This window comes from Mesoplodon densirostris, chromosome 12 (genome assembly GCF_025265405.1).
Source record: "Mesoplodon densirostris isolate mMesDen1 chromosome 12, mMesDen1 primary haplotype, whole genome shotgun sequence".
NCBI classification, from domain to species: Eukaryota; Metazoa; Chordata; class Mammalia; order Artiodactyla; family Ziphiidae; genus Mesoplodon; species Mesoplodon densirostris.
The window spans coordinates 90,565,874-90,586,178 of NC_082672.1; the positions used below are offsets into that span (position 1 = coordinate 90,565,874).

The 20,305-nt window shown below is 38.6% G+C and overlaps 1 pseudogene; it reads left to right on the forward strand.

Annotated features, from left to right (window-relative positions):
- The first annotated feature begins 795 nt into the window (after positions 1–795).
- Positions 796–2,211, forward strand: LOC132500141 (Krueppel-like factor 4; annotated as a pseudogene).
- The last annotated feature ends 18,094 nt before the right edge of the window (positions 2,212–20,305 follow it).

A 20,305-nucleotide genomic window follows, 5' to 3' on the forward strand; every position in this document is an offset into this window, starting at 1 on the left:
CCTCTGCTATGTGAAACTCTAGGAATTCACAGCTTAGGTGGGAGATATAAAAACAGGTAAAATACAGTAAAACTTGATGAGCACCATATAGTTATATGAAAGCCAGAAGATAGAGTGACTAACTGTACATAAATTAAATAAGATCTCATCAAAAAAAGAAAAATCAAATAAATACAATTGAAAGACTGCTTTATGAAGAAAGAATGTCAACAATTTATTCATTTCTCTGTCCCCATTTTCATATTTTAATTTTATGTTGGAGTATAGTTGATTTACAGCGTTGTGCTAGTTTCAGGTGCACAGCAAAGTAATTCAGTTATACATATACCTACATTCTTCTTTTTCAGATTCTTTCCCCATGTAGATTATCACAGAATATTGAGTAGCATTCCCTGTGCTCTATAGTAGGTCTTTGTTGATTATCCATTTTATAGATAGTAGTGTGTAGATGTCAATCCCCAACTCCTAATTTATCCCTCCTCCACGTGGAAGACAGGGTAGGGTGTGGACGCTGCTGAATGGAAGAGAGAACAGCCCGGCCATCAGACCTGCGTCATTGTCTTGCTGATTATCTATTTTTATGGGTTTACAGCTTTTCTAAGAACTTTTGTATACAAAAGAACTTTTTTTAAAAGTAATTTCCCCTTTATATTTAATCCAAAGAAGAAGGATCTCGGGCAATTTGGAGTTTTTGGTTTTGGCCTCGTCTCTAAGACTTTTTCCTCTTTGTTGACTTTGGTGTTCAGGCACACCCTCTGCTTCGGACTCCTGGGGATCTTCTGGGCACCCACATTAATGAGGCAGCCACCTGGAGAGTCTGACTTGGCTGTCAGCAACACACTGCTCCCATCCTTCTCCACTGTTGCATCCGGCCCCCAGGGAAGGGGGAAGACACTGCACCCAGCAGGTGTCCTGAATAACTGTGGGTGGGGGAACTCTCCCACGTGAAGTGACTTCTCCCCGGGGCTTCCCAGCTGCCCCTACGACCTGGCAGCGGCGACCGTGGCCACCGACCTGCAGAGTGGCAGAGTCAGCGCGTCTTGCGACAGAGCAACTCGGCTCTCCTACCCTGGAGGGAGACGGAGGAGTTCAGTGATCTCCTGGACCTGGACTTTATCCTCTCCAACTCGCTGTCCCATCAGGAGCCAGTGGTCTCCACTGTGTCGTCGGCATCAGCCTCATCCTCATCCTCCCCTTTGAGCAGCAGTCCTGCCTGTGTGCCCTCCACCTGCAGCTTCAGCTGTCCAGGCCAGGCTGGGGGCGACCCAAGCTTGGCACCAGGCAGCAGGGACAGTGGCCTGCTCCATGGCCAGGAATCTGCACCCCCTGCAACAGCTCCCTTCAACCTGGCAGACATTAACCACGTAAGCCCCTCTGACTGCTGCGTGGCTGAGCTCCTGTGGCCCGAATTGGACCCAGTGTACACTCCGCGGCAGCAGCCGCAGCCGCCAGGTGGCTTGATGGGCAAGTTTGCATTGAAGGCATTGCTGAGGGCCCCTGATCATTGGTGTTAGCAAAGGCAGCCTGGTCGGCAGCCAGTTGGTGGTGGTGGTGCCCTACAGTGGCAGGCCGCCCCGCTTGTGCCCTAAGATCAAGCAGGAAGCTGTCTCCTCATGCATCCTGTCGGTCGGCCCCTAGAGGTCCACTTGGTCACTGGACCCCCTCTCAGCAATGACCACAGCTGCCAGTGCACAACTTTCCCCTGGGGCGGCAGCTCCCCTGCAGGACTACCCCGACCCTGGGTGCCAAGGAACTGCTGAGCAGCAGTCATCCTGCCCTGCCGCTCCCCCAGGCTTCCGTCCCCACCCAACTACCCTCCCTTCCTTCCCTACCAGGTGCAGCCGCAGGTCCCACTGCTCCATTACCAAGAGCCCATGCCACCCAGTTCCTGCATGTGGGAGGAACCTGAGCCAGAGAGGGAAGAACATCGTAGCCCCGGAAAAGGATGGTCACTCACACCTGGGATTATGCAGGCTGCGGCAAAACCTACAGGAAGAGTTCTCACCTCAAGGCACACACCTGTGAGCCCACCCAGGTGAGAAACCTTAGCACGGTGACAGGGACGGCCATGGGTAGAAATCTGCCCTCTCAGATGAACTGACCAGGCACTACCGCCAACGCACCGGGCACCACCCCTTCCAGTGCTAGAAGTGCGACCCAGCATTTGCGAGTTTGGACCACTTCAACTTACACATGAAGAGGCACTTTTAAATCCCAAAACAGTGGGTATGACCCACCTTGACAGAAGAGAATTCAGTATTTTTTACCTTTCACACTGTCTGCCCAGTGAGGGAAGGAACCCAGCTGGAAAGCACTACAATCATGGTCAAGTTCCCAACCAGTGAACTTGTGAATGGATAATCAGGAGACCTGAGGAAACCAAATGACAAAGGACAGTTGGGGTCTGTGACTGGATCTTCTATCATTCCAATTCTAAATCCAATTTGAATATATATTCCTGGGCTCAAAAACACCAAGGGGGTGACAGGAAGTGGTGGGTATCAGGGTACAAATTAGATCAGTGAGTGTGGGGGAGGGAAAACCAGAAAGCCTTGAATTGTTTCAATGCAATATAAGCATAAAGATCACCTTGTATTCTCTTCTAAAAGCCATTATTACAATCTTAGAAGAAGAAGAAGAAAGTCAGGTACAGAAAATGTGTTTTAATAGCCTAAACAGTGGTGCTTGGTGAGTCTTGGTTCTAAAGGTGACAAAGGAGGCTAAATTTCTCAAACTGCTGCATACTTTGACAAGAAAATCTATTTTTGTCTTCCAGTCTACATTTATGACCTGAGTCAGGTAAATACACCTGGTTTACTTTAACCTTTTTATGCAGAGAGTCTGTTACGCACTGTGGTTTCAGTTGGGCAATAATTTGTACAATGGCTCATTCCCAAATATGCCTTAAGCAGAATTTTTTTTTCTATATAGTTCCTTGCCTTAATAAACATGTAATATAAATTTTTAAAAAATGATCTCACTGCAATTTATGTCAAAGTGTTCTGCCTATATTTTCCTCTAAGAGTTTTATAATATCTGGTCTCACATTTAGGTCTTTAATCTATTTTGAGTTTATTTATGTGTATGGAGTTAGAGAATACTCTAATTTCATTCTTTTACATGGAGCTGTCCAGTTTTCCCAGCACCACTTATTGAAGAGACTGTCTTTTCTCCATTGTATATTCTTTTCTCCTTTGTTGTAGATTAATTGACCATAGGTGAGTGGGTTCATTTCTGGGCTTTCTATCCCCATCCATTAATCAATATTTCTGTCCCTGTGCCAGTACCATGCTGTTTTGATTACTGTACCTTTATAGTAGTGTCTGAAGTCAGGGAGCCTGATTCTTCCAGTTCCATTTTTCTTTCTCAGGATTGCTTTGTCTATTCGGGGTCTTTTTGTTTCCATACAAATTGTAAAATTTTTTGTTCTAGTTCTGTGAAAAATACTATTGGTAATTTGATAGGGATTGCATTGAATCTGTAGATTGCCTTGGGTAGTATAGTCATTTTGATGATATTGATTCTTCCAATCCAAGAACATGGTATATCTTTCCATCTGTTTGTGTCATCTTTGACTTTTTTCATCAGCATCTTATAGTTTTCAGAGTACAGGTCTTTTGCCTCCTTAGGTGGGTTTATTCATAGGTATTTTATTCTTTTTGATGCAGTGGTAAATGGTATTTGTTTCCTTAATTTCTCTTTCTGATCTTTCATTGTTAATGTATAGAAATGCAAGAGATTACTGTGTGTTAATTTTGTATCCTGCAACTTTACTGAATTCATTGATGAGCTCTAGTAGTTTTCTGGTAGCATCTTTAGGATTCTCTATGTATCATGTCATCTGTAAACAGTGACAGTTTTACTTCTTTTCCAGCTTGGAATCCTTTTATTTCTTTCTCTTTTCTGATTGACATGGTTAGGACTTCCCAAACTATGTTGAATAAAATGGTAAGTGTGGACATCCTTGTCTTTTTCCTGATCTTAGAGGAAAGCTTTCAGCTTTTCACCATTGAGTATGATGTTAACTGTGGGTTTGTCATATATAGCTTTTATTATGTTGAGGTAGGAAACTTACATATGCCCACTTTCTGGAGAGTTTTTATCATAAATGCATGTTGAATTTTGTCAAAAGCTTTTTCTGAATCTATTGGGATGATCATATGGTTTTTATTCTTCAATTCATTAATGTGATTGATTTGTGGATATTGAAAAATCCTTGCATCCCTGGGATAAATCCTACTTGATCATAGTGTATGTTCCTTTTACTATATTGTTGGATTGGTTTGCTAGTATTTTGTTGAAGATTTTTGCATATCTGTTCATCAGTGATATTGCCCTGTAAATTTCTTTTTTTTTTTTTTTTTTTTGTATTTTTGTCTGGTTTTGGTATCAGGGTGATGGTGGCCTCATAGAAAGAGTTTGAAAATGTTCCTTTTTCTGCAATTTTTTGAAATAGTTTCAGAAGGATAGGTGTTAACTCTTCTCTAAATGTTTGATAGAATTCACCTGTGAAGCCATCTGGTCCTGGACTTTTGTTTGTTGGGCGTTTTAAAATCACAGTTTCAATCTCAGTACTTGTGATTGGTCTGTTCATATTTTCTATTTCTTCCTGATTCAGTCTCGGAAGATTGTACCTTTGTGAGTATTTGTCCATTTCTTCTAGGTTGTCCATTTTATTGGCATATAGTTGCTTGTAGTAGTCTCTTATGACCCTTTATATTTCTGGGGTGTCTTGTAACTTCTCCTTTTTCATTTCTAATTTTATTGATTTGAGCACTCTTCCTTTTTTTTTTTGATTAGGCTGGCTAAAGGTTTATCAATTTGTGTATCTTTTCAAAGAACCAGGTTTTAGTTTCAGTGATCTTTTCTATTGTTTTCTTAGTCTCTATTTCATTTATTTCTGTTCTCATCATTATGATTTCTTTCCTCTACTAACTTTGGGTTTTGTTTGTTCTTCTTTCTCTAGTTGCTTTAGGTGTATGGCTAGGTTGTTTATTTGAGATTTTTCTTGTTTCTTGAGGTAAGAGTGTATTGCTATAAACTTCCCTCTTAGAACTGCTTTTGCTTTGTCCTAAAGATTTTGGATCATCGTGGTTTATTTTCATTTGTTTCTAGGTATTTTTTATTTCCTCTTTGATTGCTTCAGTGATCTATTGGTTGTTTAGTAACATGTTGTTTAGCCTACACGTGTTTGTGTTTTATACAGGTTTTTTCTTGTATGAGATTTCTAATCTCATAGCATCGTGGTCAGGAAAGATGGTTGATATGACTTCAATTTTCTTAAATTTACTGAAGCTAGCTTTGTGGCCCAGGATTTGGTCTATCCTGGAGAAGGTTCCATATTCACTTGAAAAGAATGTATATTCTGCTGCTTTCAGATGGAATGCTCTATAAATATCAATTAATTCCAACTGATCTAAAGTGTCATTTAAGGCCTATGTTTCCTTATTGATTTTCTGTCTTGATGATCTGTCCATTGATGAAAGTGGGGTGGTAAACTCTCCTACTATTTTTGTGTTACTGTCAGTTTCCCCTTTTATGGCTGTTAGCATTTGCCTTATATCTTGAGGTGCTCTTATGTTGGGTGCATATATATTTACAATTGTTATATCTTCTTCTTGGATTGATCCCTTGATCTTTATGTGGTGTCCTTATTTGCCTCTTATAACAGTCTTTATGTTAAAGTTTACTTTTTTCTGATATGAGTGTTGCTACTCCAGCTTTCTTTTGATTTCCATTTGCCTAAAATACTTTTTTCCATCCCCTCACTTTCAGTCTGTATGTGTCCCTAGAGCTGAAGTTGTTCTCTTCTAGACGGCGTATAGATGGGTCTTATTTTTGTATCCATTCAGCCTGTCTATGTCTTTTGGTTGGAGCATTTAATCCATTTACATTTAAGATAATTATCAATATGTATGTTCTTATTACCATTTTGTTAATTGTTTTGGATTTGTTTTTGTAGGTTTTTCCCCTTTCTCTTTTAGTCTGTTGTCTTGTGATTTGATGGCTATCTTTAGTGTTGTGTTTGTGTTGCTTTTTCATTTGTGTGTGTGTATCTATTGTAGATTTTTGGTTTAAAGTTACCATGAAGTTTTGATAGAGCAGTCTATGTATATACAACATTGTTTTAAGTTGCTGGTCTCTTAATTTCAAGTGCATTTCCAATATCCTGCATTTGCACGCTCCTCTTCTCACAATTGCTGGTTTTGATATCGTATTTATATGTGGATGATTTCTTTCCTTTACTGTATGTTTGCCTTTACTGGTGAGCTTTACCATTTATAATTTTCTTGTTTCTAGTTGTGGGCTTTTCTTTTCTGTCTAGAGAAGTTCCTTTAGCATTTGCTGTAAAGCTGCTTTGGTGGCGCTGAATTTGCTTAGCTTTTGCTTGTCTGTAAAACTTTTGATATCTCTCTCAAATGTGAATGAGAGCCTTGCTGTGGAGTACTCTTGGTTGTAGGTTTTTCCTTTTCATCACTTTAAATATATTGTGCCACTCTCTGTGGCCTGCAGAGTTTCTGCTGAAAAATCAGCTGATAGCCTTATGGGGACTCCCTTGTATGTTATTTGTTGCTTTTCTCTTGCTGCTTTTAGTATTTTCTGTTTTTTGTCAATTTGATTAATATGTGTCTTGGCATGTTCCTCCTTGGGTTTGTCCTGTCCCATACCTGTCCCATGATTCCTGGACTTGAGTGAGTGTTTACTTTCCCATGTTATGGAAATTTTCATTTATTATCTCTTCAGATATTTTCTCAGGTCCTTTCTCTCTCCCTTTTCCTTGTGGGACCCCTATAATGTGAATGTTGGTGTGTTTAATGTTGTCCTAGAAGTCTCTTAGACTGTCTTCATTTCTTTTTTCTTTATTCTGTTCCACAGCAGTGATTTCCACCAATCTGTCTTCCGGCTCACTTATTCATTGTTCTGCCTCAGTTATTCTGCTATTGATTCCTTCTAACATATTTTTCATTTCAGTTATTGTATTGTTCATCTCTGTTTGTTTGTTCTTTAAATCTACTAGCTCTTTGTTAAACATTTCTTATATCTTCTCCATCTGTGCCTCCATTCTTTTTCTGAGATCTTGGATCATCTTTACTATCATTATTCTGAATTCTTTTTCAGGCAGATTGCTTATTTCCACTTCACATAGGTGTTCTGGTTTTTCTTCCTTTCTTTTTTTTCTTTTTTTTTTTGCAGTACGCAGGCCTCTCACTGTTGTGGCCTCTCCCATTGTGGAGCACAGGCTCCGGACGCACAGGCTCAGCAGCCATGGCTCATGGGCCCAGCCGCTCCATGGCATGTGGGATCCTCCCAGACCAGGGCACGAACCCGTGTCCCCTGCATCGGCAGGCGGACTCTCAACCACTGCACCACCAGGGAAGCCCCATGGGGTTTTATCTTGTTCCTTCATCTGGAACATATTTCTCTGCTATCTCATTTTGTCTAGTTTTCTGTGTCATGGTCTCTATTCTGCAGGCTGCTGAATTGTAGTTCTTCTTGCTTCTGGTGTCTGCCCCTTCATGGGTGAAGTTGGTCCAAGGGCTTGTGCAGGTTTCCTGGTAGGAGGGACTGGTTCTCACTGGTGAGTGGAGCTGGGTCTTGTCCCTCTGGTGGGCAGGGTTGTATCAAGGGGTGTGTCTAGAGGTGTCTGTGGGCTCAGGAGGACTTTATGCAGCCTGCCTGATGGGTGGGGCTGTGTTCCCACCATGTTGCTTGTTTGGCCTGAGGTGTCCCAACCCTGGAACTTGCAGGCTGTTGAGTGGGACCAGGTCTTGGTGCCAAAATGGTGACCTACGGAAGTGATCATGCCTAGGAATATTCCCTAGGGGCTTCCACAACCAGTGCCCTTGCCTCCCACAGTGAGCCATAGCTGACTCCCTCCTCCCCTGGAGACACACCAAAACCTGCAGTTAGGTCTGGCCCAAGGTCCTATGGAGTCCCTGCTTTTCCCTGGGTCCCAGTCCATGTGAAAACTTGTGTGCACACTCCAGCAGTGGAGTCTCTGTTTCCCCCTGTCCTGTGGAGCTCCTGAACTGAAACCCTGCTGGCCTTCAATGTCAAATGCTCTGGGGCTCCTCCTCATGATGCCAGACCCCAGGCTTGGGAGCCTGATGTGGGGCTCAGAACTCTCACTCCTGTGGGAGAAACTTTGCAATATAATTATTTTCCAGTTTGTGGGTCACCCACCTGGCAGGCATGGGATTTGATTATATTGCAAAAGTGCCCCTCCCTACTGTCTCATTGTGGCTTCTTCTTTTTCTTTGGATGTAGAATATCTTTTTTGGTAGGCACCAGTCTTTTTGTTGTTGGTGTCTGTTCAGCAGTTCGTTGTAATTTTGGTGTTTTCATGAGACGAGGCGAGCTCAATTGGTTCTACTCTGCCAACTTGTCTCCAATCATTAAAGTTATAAATGCCCACGGTTTAAAGAGTTAAACAGTTCTTTGTTCCACCTCTTTTTCTCCTCCAAAGACATCCATTCTCAATTTCTTTAGCTAGATCTTTTGTTTGTACTCAATATGTCTAAAACTTGTACTTAAATTACTATTTATTCATCTGTAATTGTTTGGCATTAACTACTGACTTCTCACATTGGATAAATGAGGATTTAGCTCTTTTCCTCCCTCCTCCCTGAATGCACATGCACACTTTCAATTTTCCTAATCATCCTAATAAAGTATTGTGATTTTAGTAGAACAAATATTTAGTCTTTACATTGTAAATGTAATTCACAATTGTAAAGCTATCCACAGTTGAGCCATGTAGTATTATTATATGATAATTTTTCCTTGCCCATATAACTTTTTCTTTTCCATGGAGTTGATAGGCATAGAGTAGTATAATTAAATAGCTTAGAAATCCTACTAGAAGATTAAAGGAAGAAAGAGAATTTTAAGGGAATTTGGAAGACTGTTGCAAGCCAGTGACCACTTAAGAATAGAAGCCAGTAACCTAGCAACATTTTTACCTTGAAGGAAGACCAGGTGCATTTAAGCACCAGGCACACTCAAGCACAAACCCTGATAATTAAAACACATGACAATAGATATGGGGTCTGAATCTTGTTACATGAAGTCAGGGGTTAATGGTCCTCGAAGAGTAGAATCTCTGCATGTAACCAAGACAGGAATACAGGTGAAAGGGGAAAGAAACTAGGTGAAAGGAGACATTATACCAAAACCTGGGATGAATCACCATATTTTAGTATACGTTACCACCATTTTGTTAATATACCTATGATTTAAATAGCACCATGACAGTCCCTGTTATATGATATAGAGTCAAAGGAGGAACTAATGACATAAGCCTTGATGTCTACCCAAAAATGAGGAAGAAGGGAGTCTTCTCCCCTCCCACTTTTTCTTTGATTTTGAAAATGTAACGCTCTTTGTTCTTAAGGCTACACTCCCTTGCCTACCTGCTTGTATCTCTCACAAGCATCCCTCGCTAATAAACTCATTTTTTGCCTGTCACTTTTCCTCTTGCTGAATTCTCTCTGTGCCGAGACAAAAGAACCTGAGCTTCAGTAAGTCCTGAGAACAGGTGTGCAGTTTCAATCAAAGGACTGTGGGTTTGAGTTCCCTTCTATGTCAGAGACTGTGGGTTCAAGTCCCAATCTGAAGTGCAGCTAGCTTCAAGTCCTATCCAAGGTGTGTGGTTTCAGAGTTAATAATTGTCTTTTTTTCCTAGTTGCTTAATATCCCATATATATATTAGAAGTTCAATCTCAATTATTTCCCAACGTTCATGTACAAGAGGTATTTTATTAACTTATTCTTCTTGTAAATTATTTCTTGGGCTTTTGTCCTGAACATACCTGATAGTACTTTTACTGTTTATAAAAGTAAAGTACTATCATATGTGTCATTCAGCTGTCATTCTGAGATTTCACCTTATCAGTTTCCTGGGGATTCCATTTACTCTCCACCATTTGGATCTCCTGTTACTTGGTTTTATGGTTTTCCTCTGTATTGGTTTCCTATTTCAGAGAAACATATATTTCATCAGTTTTTTGAGAAAAGTATACGAGTGGTACGTGAAACATGTCTTCATTTTTCTCTTCACTTGATTGTTAGTTTTGACTCAGTATAGAATTATGGGTTAGACAATTTCCCACATGATTCTGAAATTCTTTCTCCATTGTTTCCTAAGTTCCAGTGTTGCTATAAAGAAGTCTGAGTTCATTCTGATTCCTCATCCATGGTATGTGCTAGCATTCTGAAATTTTATGACAGTGAGTCTTGTATCAGTTGTAATCTACTTAGTTAGGTATTCAGTGTACCATTTCATTCTGGAAACTCTTGCCCTTCAATTCTGGGAAATAAATATTTTTGAAGATTTATTTCCCTCTATTTTCTCTCATCTTTTTCTGAATTTTTTTATTATTCACATGTTGAACCTCCTGGATTGGTCATCTTTTTCTTTTTTAATCCCTTCTCTCTTATTTTCCATTTCTTTGTTTTATTTCTCTTATTTTTGGAAAGTTCTATGTGGTACACTGCATTGTTTCCTGGTTTTCCTCACTAATTATGTGGGAATAGCTTTCTGAGTTTTGTTAAATATTTGGTACAATTTGTCTTACTGCTTTATTCCACCCAAATCTTTTTTTCTTTTGTCCCCATTTCCATTTTCTTTTCTCTCTTTTTGCTTACAGTGTTTTGTTAACTTTTTTTTTGAAGGAGGAAAAAGTAAGTAAGCGCATGTATTAAGTGTGACATTTCTCCCCAAAAGACCTCATCAACATTTTTAAGAAAAGTTTATAAAGGTAAAAGATGTATTTTATCCTAAACAATCAGGTAAGAAAATTGGTTGGTTAATCAAGAAAGTCAGCAGAAATAAGGAATCATAAAAAAGAGTAAATATTTTATGTCATGAAGCACCTAGGGGTAAAACAGGAATAAAGACACAGACCTACTTGAGAATGGACTTGAGGATATTGGGAGGGGGAAGGGTAAGCTGTGACAAAGCAAAAGAGAGGCATGGACATATATACACTACCAAACGTAAGGTAGATAGATAGTGGGAAGCAGCCGCAGAGCACAGGGAGATCAGTTTGGTGCTTTGTGACCACCTGGAGGGGTGGGATGGGGAGGGTAGGAGGGAGGGAGACGCAGGAGGGAAGGGATGTGGGAACAGATGTATATGTATGACTGATTCACTTTGTTATAAAGCAGAAACTAATAAAAAAAGAGTAAATATTTTAAACATATTATTTTAAATTGAGTTTTATAATTATACATTTGTTAACCAACATATTGAATTTAGAACAATGCCTTTTTTTGAGTATACATCCATTGGTTTGAATCTCATATTGTCTTTCTTGCAAAAAACCATTATCATAGTGCATCATATAAGAATAATATAAGATTTTTGGGGTTTGTTTGTTTGTTTTTTGGATGCTAGATCTTAAAACCCATTGTAAGACAATCTGAAAGAGAATTCCAATTTAACAAATTGTCTTAATTTTTTTTTTACATTTGTATTACCCAAACGGAATTCAACAATTTGTATTTGACATATACTGCTATGAACTGATCTCTCATATATTGGATTAGTGCCCTTATGAAAAAGACTCCAGAGAGCTCCCTCACCCTTTCTGCAAAGTTAGGACACAGTGAGAAGACAGCCGTCTATGAATCAGGAAGCTGCCCTCCCCAGACGTTGAATCTGTTCTTGGTCTTGAACTTTCCAGGCTCCAGAACTGCGAGAAATAAATTTCTATTGTTTATAAGCTACCCATTTTATGGTATTTTTGTTATAGAAGCCCAAACTAAGACATGTTATTTTCAAGTCTTTCTAAAACATTCAGCTTAGATTTGAAGAAATGTTAAATATCTTTCTTCATATTAGTTTGCATAATATTTAATTAAATTGCATGGATGCAATAACCAGCACAACTATGATAAACAATTGTGAACATAACCACAGTCAATATACAACTAGACTGGTGGGAGGAGAAGCTGGGCGGGGGGGACTGTTAAAACAGTTAATCTTGAGGTTTAGTGCAGGAGGAATCAAATTATAATGAGGAGGGGCTAAAGATAATTTGATTAGTAGGTTAGATGATGGTGTACAGGCCCAATGAGTAAAACAGTGTTGGAAGGATGCTCAGTGAGTAGGTTGTCACTAGAAATGAGAATCTCTGAATTAAGATCTCTCTGACTTAATAATGTGCAGTTTATGCCTCTATTGGGCAGATAAGACAGCTCTTCATGACATGAAAAATCTTATAAATGAAGGGTAACTAAGTTCTAACAACTTAGTAAGATCTAATGGTTTATCTGATTTATTTGTCAGAAATGTACCAACTCCGTGTTTTATGACACAACAATTTTTCCATTTTATCTCAAATATTAGAATTAGGATTCATTATTAATTTGGAGGGTTAGGAAAAAGTTGTGGATGTGGATGCAAACTGTATTTAGATTGTTGTGTTTTATCTAAATAATATTGATTATCTGGCAACTTCAGGTATAAGTTTTTACTTCATCTTGGTTCTACAAAATAAATAGATGCATTATTAAGTTTTATAAAGAGAATCAGCATTTAGATTTGGATGAAAAACAACCAAGTGAACAGGTAAATAGGTTAATTTTAAGCTTTTTAAGTTTTAAAAGAGAAATGAAAACCCTTTCAAATACTCATTTTTGTAATTAAGAACAGAGATAAAAATTTCTCAGCAATATAGCAACTGTTGTACACAGTATGTTTGAATTTTATATTGCAGTTTGATTAGAAAGAAACAAAGAGGGTAAATGGAGAAGATATTGACATTCATAAGGTAGGCAAGAGAGACACCTGGAACGATGATCAAAGAAATAAAGAAAAAGTTAGAGTTGATTACAGCAAACATAAAATAATGACTATGCAATTGCAGAGATAGAACAAGAGAGTCAGACTCAGCTGACCAGTTGGAGTTGGGCCTGGACTTTCTTGGGCCTAGACGCCCTGGAAAGGAGTGATCAGCTGTGGAGACTATACATCACACAAGGAGGAGGGTACAGAAGGTTTGACTGGATTCAGAAAAAGCCTCCTACCATCCCCCATTAACTGGACTTGAAGTTGTGGTTGAAGGCAGCAAACTCCCTTTGAGAAACCATTTCCTATTTCCTCTGACTGAGTTAGGATTGTTTCTGGGACCATGTAGAGCAGCTTATAGATGATTTCTGGGCTCATGGTGGACAGCTGGAGTGGCTGGGGCTCTTCAGAGACTGACATTTGGAGAATTGAAAAGGCTAAAGAAAGATGAAAGTAGTTATACAACACAGGACCAGAATTAATTTAGGACTAGAAGTGATGCTTGAAAGGAAAATAAAAATAGAAATTACAAATAAGTAGATCTTTGCCATCAGTAAAAATCTGGGTCACTTACAGGTGTGTTTTTCCAATTGTGTTTTTGTCTGTGGACTTCGGTAGCATAGTTGTCAAATAAATATTTCATTATCTCAGTCTAACAATAGAGTTCATTCCAGAATACAATTGTTATATAACAAAACCAGTATGTTGCAGAAAATGTTGAGCAACCCAGTTTTAAGCTTTGTATATCCTTTGTTTGTAAGGACTCAGGCATAAATGAACATTCATCATTAGACTTTTCTAGTACATTTCTAGTGTATTGTGCCTTGGGCATGACACATCAGTCTGGTGCTTATCTTTTGTTACCTGTCAGACCCCTCTGGAAAGAGCCTCTATGCAATTCATCATCTGCAGTGTTTGTTTTGGGTATACATATAAATACATGTTGAATGCATTTGTTGGGGATACTGTGGTTTCCAAAGCCAACTTACGTAAAAATGTGTGAGATGAATGATGAAGGGGACCTTCTGAAGGAGGTATGAAGTTAATAATTAACATGTTATTTATCAAAATACTGACAGCAAAGCTTTTTATTATTCTATGTCAACTGTTTGAGTGCCAGAATGAATAAGGACAACGTGATTACACTAGTTTTATGTCTACACTGGGGAAGTTTATGAAGAAATTCTCTACTACACATTGAGTTTATAAATGTAATAAAAACTAAATTCAGAATTAGCATTAGGAAAGCATATTTAGTTTGATGAATCATTTAAAATAACTTCATTAGGCACTGAGTTTGAAGCATAAGTATGATATAAAAATTTTTATGCCTATTTTGGTTGTTATTGAGAGAACAATCTTTGTTTTCTCAAAGTTTTTGTTTCATTCAGACAAAAATGCCTTGAGTTTAAATGACTAAAGGTAAGAAGCCATTTTCAAATTGTATTTGAAATGCATGTCATTTTAAATAGTGATAGCCACTCATCTGTTTTAGAATATATTTAAACAACACAGTTGTTAACATGTAGCATTTCTCATTACTTCTTAATGTGTATGTACCCAGCTGTGACTCCTGTTATTCTCACAGACCATTCTGAAAGTCTAGAATGTAGACTGGGAGGTATGTTGTGGTCAAGTCTGGGAGTATGTGGGTTTTCATTGGTTGAAGTTAAGAAGATACAGTGTAAGAAGCATGCCTACTCTGTGTGAGGCACTGTGGTAGACCAATGCACCGTGTTTGAAATAGTGGCAAATGAGAATAGACTCCTCCATTTAGTGGGGAAGACAGCTAAAAACCTAAGGAAGCAGGACTTCCCTGGTGGCACAGTGGTTGAGACTCCACCTGCCGCTGCAGGGGACATTGGTTCGAGCCCTGGTCCGGGAGGATCCCACATGCCGTGGAGCAACTAGGCCCATGTGCCACAACTACTGAGCCTGCGTGCCACAGCTACTGAGGCCTGTGTGCCTGGAGTCCATGCTCCATAGCGAGAGAGCCCACCGCAGTGAGAAGCCCCTGCACCACAGCGAAAAGTAGACACCGCTCGCCGCAACTAGAGAAAGCCTGCATGCAGCAACAAAGAACCAACGCAGCCAAAAATAAATAAATAAATAAATAAATAAATTTATTAAAAAAAAAAAACACCTGAGGAAAAATAAGGAAACTGCTGTGTATAATGAGCATAAGCAGTGTGCTTTGGGATGGAGACAAGTACTTTCCACAAGGGAACCGGGTTACACTGTGTGAAGAAGGGACCCACTGCGGAGTGGCTGTGGCTTATCAAGTAGTGTCCTGTCATTGTCAGAGGCATCAAATGATAGACATGTGTAAGAGAACAAATTAGTCTGAAAGTAAACTTGTAGCTGCAAATGATGGCTTAGAGAAAGAAAGTGATTAGTATACACACAATAGCTTTTTGAAATTTTGATTTCTAACTATTTAATTTCTTCTTGGATTAGGTTTTACTACTCCTGAGCCCATGGCAGAACTGTGTTTTCTCCCCCACCTTCCACAATTTTAAGGATTCCAGGTGACCCAGATTTTGTGAAAATATATGAGTCACACTCTCCCCAAAACCAGTCTAGACCAAATGTTGATAGTTCACTCTTAGGAGAATACAAAAACCAACAATATGATTTTAAAGTACACAATTTTTACAACAAAAGATATATTCTGCCTTTTGGGAAAAAGTTCCTTTGTAACTGGGATGGACATTATATTTAATAGATGTAGTAGATGTAGTAAAGGTGAGTCTTGGTGTCCACTTGACCCAACTCTTCATTGAGTAACCTCCTCTGTGCTTTCCTGCCTAGGGTCATATTTCAGAGAGAGAATGAATATGGGAGGAGCGAGGGAGATGGTGTGTGATATCCTTTTCCTGTTAACTGATGTCTAGAAAAGGACAGTGATTGTGTGCTGTACCAGACACTCTGGTAAAGTAAGCAGCAGCAGCACGAGGTTAACAAAGACCCGATGGATTCAGGAGGGTGTCAGAATCTTTAGTAAAAATGAACTGTTATTAACCTTAGATATGGTATGTCCCTAAAGAATGTTTTACTGACATTCCCTATTCCGATGTCATGAAGTCATGCGTTCAGCCAAATTCTTATCAATGGTGAAAAGAATATAGATCAAAAACACATTCTTATTCCTCAAAATACACCCTATGCATGTATGACATTGTGAAATTGAGGAAAATAGCAGCACATCAAGTTATCAAAATTAAAATCTATCTATCAAAAACCTGAGTGCGGCACTGAGTTGCGTGATATGCCAAGAGACCTGGGTAAGATCTCCTCTCTGCCCTGTAGATGCTTATGGCTCAATAGAGAAAACATCCACCCAGGTGGACACAAAAGTCTGAGCCTTCCACATTGAAATGTGGAAGAGAAATGGGTGCCAGCTGGGGTGAGACCAGAGGCTTCTCATCCTCTGCAGCCTCTGTATGTGTCCGCAGCAAGTGTGGCACCAGGGGAAGCTGTAACTGACTGAGGACGCACTCAAGGCTAGAGATTCACCTACCCCAACTTACCCTACTTTTCCTGCTCTATGCTACTGTGTGTGCAAGTTTATAAAGACTTCTTGATTCTATTTTTATATTTTAAATGTGTTTTGTCTTTTAGGATTCAAAGTCTTGTTTTCAGATTTCAAGGTTTTTATCTCATTTTATACTTATTTTCATTTGCCTCAAGTGTACCTCCTTCCAGTTCATTAAGTGCCTCTCTCAATGTTAAAAATTAGGTTTGTGTTTCACATGCAGTGGCTAAGAGTACATTCCCTGAAGCCAAAATGTCTCTGTTTTAATCTCAGCTCTATTACTTACTATCGGTGTCACATGGGGCAAATTATTGGACTTCTCTGTGCTTCATTTGGGCATTAATATTACCAAATGGAAGAGGTATTGTGGAGGGATTAAATGTCTTAATACATGTAAAGTGCTTAGAATAGAGCTTACAACACAGTGAGCACTCATGAAACAGGAATTAGTTATCATACATACTTTAGTATATTTTAGACTGATTAGTAATATCTTCCCTAAGTTTTCATTTTTACAGCCTTAAAGAGTTTTACACTTTTTCTTTACATGGTAGAACTTCATTTGCTTTTCTATGTCATAATGAAAAAAAATATATGTGGTATACTTTTATATAAACAAACATCTATTCACTTCTATCCCATTAAGTCTTTCCTAAGGTATAGTGATGAGAACTATATTTAGTATTCTAGTTATAGGCGCATCATATTTTTAAAAAGATAGAATGCCTTCTCCTGTCATGTTTAAAATATTTTTGATGAGACCCAGTATTTTTATCTACTGCAGCCTATCAGTTGATATTTTCACCAACAGTTCTATAATGTTCTTGGATCTTATTTCAACTGTATTACAAGAATCCATTATCATAAATATTGTATGTATTATATTATATGCTAAATGTACATTACAATTTTTCTACAAGTCTTTTCTTCCTATTGAAATATATTTGTTGCTTTTCTGCCCATCCACAAAGCCTTCAAAAATTACTTTGATCCTATCTACACAGATAAATATATTTTTAGGTGAAAATCTTAATTTCTCTGGAAAACATGGAGATTTCTTTTTTGGTTCACTATGAAAAAGCAAAGTAAGACTGGTATACCAGCACCAAGCCCAGAGAATTGACTGAACGTTTTGCTTCCTTTATTATTTCAGCTTCCTTTGTTATTTAGTTTCATGTTATGAAAATAACATGTTGTTAGACCTTTATAAGAGCATTTTTTCCCTTCTCTGAAACTATTGCTTAGGCTTTTTTTTTTCTTGTATAGAATGTACTGTTGCAGATTTTGCTTTGCCCCCAAAGTTGCGGTTTGCTCTGGGCTTGGTGCTGATGTTGCTTATTTGCCATCTTGCTGGGAATGGAAGCAAGATTCCAACTCTTCACTTGAGGAGCAGCCATATCATTTACACTGTGACAATTGCTTCACACAGAGGCTTTTTATAATGACAGTTTCTCTATAATTCTTGGGTGGATGTGGATATATATTATGTTCCACCTAATCTGCCAACTAGTATATAGATTATTTTATTGCAAAGGTGGTGAGTATCTATGGTGGTAGAACTGGAAATGATCTGGGTCATCTCTGACATTTGACTCTATAACCTCTCCACAAATGAGCTTGAGGACAAGAAACTTGACACTTTTCCAAATAGCCCATCCCATTTTAGCCCATTATATTAAGTAAAATTTGGATTCTCTGTAACTTCCAAAAAATTTATTTGTATTTTTCGTCGATGCATAATTTCACTTCAAAGGATGGAGATGGCACTCTTAGGTTGGAATGTGAAGTTTTAAAAAAAGACTGAAATTTCTTATTGCTTTTCATGTATTCAGATGAAGGATCCTAAAATGCAACACAGTTTAAGGATGAAAATTCTTTAAAATGTAAAGATGAAGGTCTAGCTTTTAGAATAAGTAGATATGTGGATAGTGTCTTTGTAAGAATATCTTATTTTCTATAAGTTGGGTCCTTGTGCATAATGATCTCAGGGACTCTCTAATTTAGTGTAAGACTAAAGTGACTTTGCAGAAACAGCTTGGTGGAAGGAGTGAATTACTCACTAGGTCATAAAAAGGTGTTGAAGTTTTTCTTTTTCTATTTAATTATTTATTGCCATGTGAGATCTTAGTTCCCCCACCAGTTATTGAACCTGTGTCCCCTGCAGTGGAAGCTCAGATTCTTAACCACTGGACAGCGAGGGAAATCCCTGAAGTTTTAAAATAAACTCCAAATGATGTTTATTTATCTGGGGAGCCAGACAACTTAAAAAGATAATAATTTGACCAACGTTTTAAATAAGACATGGAACAGATCAGAGTATACAAACGTAGTTAACTGCCAGGACTACAGAAAGTGAATATTTTGGTTTTCTTTAATGTTTCTGAGTTTTCTTTATTTTATTTCATTTGGTTCTTTAATGTTAGAACATTCTTTTGAAATATTAGCATGTTTCAGCTATGCTATAAGGAAGCATTGGAAATAAGGTTCTATATTTTAAAGGGAGTAATCATAACCCTGGAGACAAGGTGTCGTTTTGAGGATAAAGACAGTGAAAAATACCCTGAAGGAAAGGTGAAATTAGTGGGGAGAGGGGACAAAGTTGTGGAGCAGCTTGTCACCAGCAGAAGCTTCTCTTTCTCTAAGCCCTTCTCGAGAAAACTTTGAAGGATTCCACATAATATTTTAACTAGGAAAGCTGTTTTGATTATGTCAACCTATTGGATTACTATCAGGTCCTGTTGGACATTCAAAGAAATCTCATTTGGTATTATTTATGAAGGAGAGATCTGAATCAAATGTCCCTTCTGGCCGTGTGTAGACCTTGGTTGCCATTCATTCATTCATTTATTAGAAAATACTTAATCAATTTCCATTTTATTCTAGTCAATATATTAAGCTCAAGGGTATATCTAAAATTACCCCTTCTAGGACTCTCCAATCCCTTGACTAGGTTCTCTGTGTCAGTCTTTCCTGTTTTCACTTCCTATGCCATCTGTCTTGGATTTCATGTCTCATTATTTTAGCCTCTTACTTGCCAATATCTTCAACTTATTTTTGTCATTGTCTTCCTGAGTTTGTATCATCACAAAACCTCAACCCTGTGTTTTTCACAACCCCAACAGAGCTTTGCTGGAGAAAAAGAATTTACCTGTGAAGATTGGTGCCACTAAAACTTTAAAGTCTTCAGTTCTTTTAGACACTAGACATTATTGTTTCCTAAGTTGGCTTTTTCTCGTTCTCTGCTATGTCTATGTCAAACCACTTCCATTCTTCTTAAGCCTTTAGTTTTCCATATACTTACTGTCTGAGCACACCCAGAATGGATAAGAAAGATCAAAGTTTAAAATTAGTTTTAAATTCATAATCTGCCACTCATTAGGTGCAATTAATCTTACTGAGGTACAGTTATGTCATCTAAAAAGCACTCATTAAACGTTGAGGATTCCCTTCTTTCTCTCCTACTCCTAATTCTCCTCTTCCTCCAGATTTTTCCTCTTCTCCCCTCCTCTAACCTTCTCTCTTCTCTCTTCTTTACTTCCTCTTATGGAAGGAGATATATTAAAGTTATTCCTTCATTTCAACTCTAGTTTGCCCTTTTAGGGCAAAGTTTCCATACTTTTTGCCCTTTTGCCCTTTTATCCTTTTTCTCCTTTCTTCAACATCCCCTTCTTTATAGACTCCTTTCATCAATATTTAAATACAATTCATGTAAGACTTTTCTTCCTAAAAGCAACATAAGCTTTTCTTGGACCCCTATGCACTCTCCCAGTGGCCATCCTGTCTGTCTTCTTCTCTTGTATTTTTGAGTTGTATGTCCTGCCTGTCTCCACTCGATGGTGGTGGACATCTCTGGTGCACTTATTGTGTGTGGACCCAGGACTGAGCACTTCTCAGTCCTCCTCAGTTTACTGCAGTCTGGCTGCTGCTCACATTCTTTCACTGAAACTGCTCTTACCAAGGCCTCCAGTGACCTGGTT